At 31.4% G+C, this 4,865-nt stretch overlaps 1 long non-coding RNA gene across 1 annotated transcript; it reads left to right on the top strand.

The window, feature by feature from the left end:
• Positions 1 to 1,854: 1,854 nt before the first annotated feature.
• Positions 1,855 to 3,127, top strand: LOC145597793 (uncharacterized). The gene is made up of 2 exons (XR_014103429.1): positions 1,855 to 2,234; positions 2,909 to 3,127. It is a non-coding gene; the product is annotated as an uncharacterized LOC145597793 (long non-coding RNA).
• The last annotated feature ends 1,738 nt before the right edge of the window (positions 3,128 to 4,865 follow it).

Genomic DNA, 4,865 nt, shown 5'->3' with positions numbered 1-4,865 from the left:
GATATTCCTAGTATCATGTCTAGGGTAACTTTAATATTAAATATGATTGTTACGATGCTTCCTATATTCTTCCTAATATTTATGATTGTTAGTATCATGTTAGGGTTAAAGATTTGATTTTTATTGCTTAGTGACATGCTAGGGTTTGTTATTAATCTTGTTAGTATCATACCTAGGATCTTGCTATTATTATGCTTTAATATTAACATGAACATAATTATGATTATAATTGTTATAATTTATGATGATTATGATTATTATTATTATTATTATTATTATTATTATTATTATTATTATTATTATTATTTTGATGATGATTATTTTATTTATGATGATATTATTATTGTTATGATTATTATAATTATTATTCATGATTGATTATTATCATGTTGCTTGATATTTATTTCTATTTCTTGATCACGCCTTTTTATGCATGTTTAAGGGGAATTTGGTACTTGTAATCACGCTTAATAAGATAATTAATAATCTTGTTAGGGTTAATGTGATTATAATTCAAGTAATCGCCAATAATAGATTTATTTATGCATTAAATTCAACCAACATAGATTAAACAGGTTTAGGGTAATCCTATTGATTGCATGTTAGTCAAAAAGCGCACATGACTACGATCTGAATAAAGTAGAGGCCTATTATTAGGGCAGGTTCAATCTCTTTTAGGTTGGATTTGTACCTTCATCCCCGAACCCTTATTTGGTTCTAGCTAGACCTTATGGAGTTGACGATCTCTTGGATCGTTAAGGGGTGTAACCTTCATCCTATGAACGGTTTACAAGTTCCTAAAAACTTGTTGGCGACTCTTTTTCTCTATCTTCTTCCCTTTTGGACGCCACCGTACTTTAGTGTATGATCACAGTGGGGTTCAAGCTAGTGGGATTAAAGCTTGAAATTATTCCCTACAATGAGTGAGTGTTCTCTATAAATAAGAGAGTTCATTTTATGAGTAAAGTTAAAGGTGGGCATGGGGCGTGCTGGCACGCGGGCGGCACAAGCCCGGCACGAGTCCACCAGGGGCACGGCTCGGCATGGCGGCCCAGGTGTGGGGCGTTCCGTGAACAAACTTTTTAAAAATAGGCATGGGCATGGCGGGCGACACGGTTCACCATGGTATATATACATATACATATACATATATGTGTAATATATATATATATATATATATATATATATATATATATATATATATATATATATGTACATATATATATATATATATATATATATATATATATATATATAGTCATATATGTATATACATATATATGTATATATATATATGTATATATGTACATATATATATACACGGGGTGTTTCCGTTGAAAACAAGCCTCATGTTGAAAACAACAAATCCCAACCATTCATTATTAGCACAAAAGATCATACGGTTCAAAAGCCCAACCTTACATATAATCAATTAAACTTTTTAAAGGTTACTACTTACTAAATTAAGGTAACTTTATCTAAATTGACGAAATTTACATAGAGTCACTATATATAAAAATAAGGAAAATTTGACATTTGCTACCAACGAAAGCACCTTGCTTCACATTTACTACCGGTTTAATTTTTTTATTTTATTTTACTACCACCCTGTAGGGAATATTTAAAGTATCCCACACTTGAGCCCCACAGTGATCATACACTTAAGCATGGTGGCGTCCAAAGGGAAGGAAGCTAGAGTAAAAGAGTCGCTAGAGTAAAAGAGCCCCACAGTGATCATACACTTAACTGGTCTCTCTTAATTTTTATTATTTTTTTATATAAAAATGGAGAGACCTGTGTTCTTAAAAAAGCGGTCTCTAGACCGAACACCTTAGATCACCTATTCAAGTTAGGCGGTCTCTTGCTTTTTTTTTTCCAGCTTTTCACGCTACAATTTTTTTCTTTATCATTTTCTCTTTTATTTCCTTTACCCCAACGGCCCAACCCACTCCTTTATAGAATTTTTTTTATCTCTCTCCTCCTTGAAAACGAAACCCTACCTTGCTTCCAGCCTCCAACCTTCTTATTCCTTCTCTTCCGCAACCATTCGCCCCCTTTGCACTTCCATTACTCACACTCACACTTCTTCACCCATTCTCTATCCTCATCTCAGCCCTAATACCGCAAACATCTTCGCCGCCGCACACTCATCACCAATTATCACATGCACGCAGCATCGCCAGCTTGTCATTCCCCTGCTTCAAAGAATCGGTACATTCTCTTTTGGTTCAAAGGTTTGTCTTTCTCTCTCCCCTCTTCATCTTTTCTTTCCCTTTAATATTTGGGTAATTTTTCTATATTTTGTTTGTGTAATTTATTTGGTGAATTGGATGTAAATTACGGAGATTAATTTTTTAAGCAAAATCCATTTTCACTTTGAGCAAACTTTCAAATCTTTTCTTTCCCTTTAATTATTTTTTGAATGAGTTGATTTTTGATTTGATATTTTGGGTAATTTTTCTGAATTTTGTTTTTGTAATTTATTTGGTGAATTGGTTTTGAATTTTGGAGATTAATTTTTGTAAGCAAACTTCATTTTCACTTTGAGCAAACTACCACATGGAAGAGTATATTGAAAGTGAAATTTGGATCTCATTTCACAATTTATTTCATTAGTTAAAGAGGATTAATTTCAGTGAATTTGTTGTAATTTTTTTTTTTGTGTAGTTATGCTTTTTCTTTCATTTTCTGCAAGTTTTTTCAATGATATAATTAGCAATTCAATTGGGATATAAAGAGTAGTTTTTTTAGGGTACTCCGTCATTTAAAATCTGGGTTTTGTGTTTGATTCTGAAATTTTGGACTTTTGAATTTGCTTAAGTAATTCTGGATTTGGATTGCACGATGTAGTTATATATGTACAGTTTTTTTGGGTTAAGCTAATTCATATATGTTAAGTTAATTGCAGAAATCATTTTGACCGCTTCATATTCGAAGCTAAAGACAAAGATCTACACGAATGACTTGTTAAAATTCACGATGAAGAGGATTAAGGATTTTTTTTAATAATTACGGGTTATGTATAAGTTTGTACTCTGTATCAGGTATAAAATTAAGATGATAATTTTACATGTATAAAAATCAATTAGTTATTTTGATGAAATGTAATTTTAATTCACGTTTTAACAATTGAATAATTTTTTTTAATTTTTTTATGACACCAAGAGACTTGTGAAGTCAGATAAGCGGTCTCTGTTTTACAAAATTAGAGACTGCCTAAGTTCAATAGGCGGTCTCAGTTTTCCGAAAAAAGAGACTGCCTAACATCATTAATGGGTCTTAGTTTTCTCATTCTAGAAACCGCCTTTCAACAATAAGCGGTCTTAGTTTTTGTTCTAGAGACCGCTTCTATCAAAGCATTCTCTTTGCCAAAGAGGCCGTATAGCTAGAGGCCGTCTCTAAAGCAGTCTCTTTGGCCTTTTTTGTAGTAGTGAAGGTACAAATCCAACCTAAAAGATATTGAACCTGTCTTAAAAATAGGCCTCTACTTTATTTTTCTCATATTCATGTGCGATTTCTAACTAACATACAATCAATATATTAACCCTAAACCTGTTTAATCTATGTTGGTTGAATATTAATGCACAAGCAAATCTATTATTGGCGATCACTTGAATTATAATCATATTAGCCTAAACAAGATTATTAATTATCTTATTAAGCGTGATTACCAGTACAAATTCCCTTTAAACATGCATAAAAGGCGTGATCAAGCAATAACAACAATAATATAAAGCAACATGATAACAAATAATCATCATCATATTAATAATATTCTCAATAAAGCATAATAATATTAGCAAGATCCTAGGCATATACTAACAAGATTAATAACAAACCCTAGCATGTCATTAAGCATTAAAGATCAAAGCTTTAATCCTAACATGATACTAACATAATATTAGAAATAGAAAGCAACCTAAGCATGATACTAGAAACATATATGATATTAGAAATATTATTTAATACCCTAAACATGATACTAGGAATTATAAAGACATCCTAACATGATACTAGGAATTAAAATAATGTAAAGCATGATTTCTATATCAAAAGAATAATGAAAGTAATTAAATTACTTACTCGGATGCCTCGTATCTCTTTCTAATAACAAAATATACGTGTTAGTAACTTCAAGGAAAATAATAAATCAGACAATTAAATTAAATAATTGAAATAGAGATTTGGGACCAAACCCTAAAAAATTATCAACCTTTCACGTCTAGGGCTAAGGCAACTTCAAAATTGGCTAGGTGTGCCTAGAACGAACTAATGAATGCGGAATTTTGTGCGAGGGAAAGGTTTAGAAAAAGAATAGAGAGAGAATAAGCTTCTAAGCTTTTAGAGAGAAGATAATAGAATTAGATGATTGTTGATTGTGAATGAATAAAAACGGGGGTCAAGGACCCTATTTATAGAAAAAATAGTCCGAAACGATAGAAAATACTTCAAGTTCTATACGGAATAAAACTGGCACCTGTCGCCAGACGACAGGCACCAGCGCCAGGCGACAGACTCTGTCGTTTGGTGCTAATTAAAAGATAGATAAAACGCGCTTTGTACGTAATCCTTTTCTTAATATGATTAAGCAATTAGAATCCGCGTTAAACAATTTTAAGATCAGATTTATCATAAAACACTTATTTTATTCCAAATAAAACTCTTTAAAATAATAATTATTAATCCTAATTCCATTAGAATTAAAAGAACCTTCTAGATTATTCTATAAGATTAAAATCAATCCTAATAACATTAGGAATAATAATTAATAGGCCCTCCTCTAGCTCATTGGGCTGCATATAAAATTCATTTTGGACCCAATTTAGTATTTTGGCCATATATAACTTCGTCATTATTCATCGGAA

This window comes from Chenopodium album, chromosome 1 (genome assembly GCF_948465745.1).
Source record: "Chenopodium album chromosome 1, dcCheAlbu1.1, whole genome shotgun sequence".
Classification (NCBI taxonomy): Eukaryota; Viridiplantae; Streptophyta; class Magnoliopsida; order Caryophyllales; family Amaranthaceae; genus Chenopodium; species Chenopodium album.
This window is presented reverse-complemented; position numbering and strand designations above follow the sequence as displayed.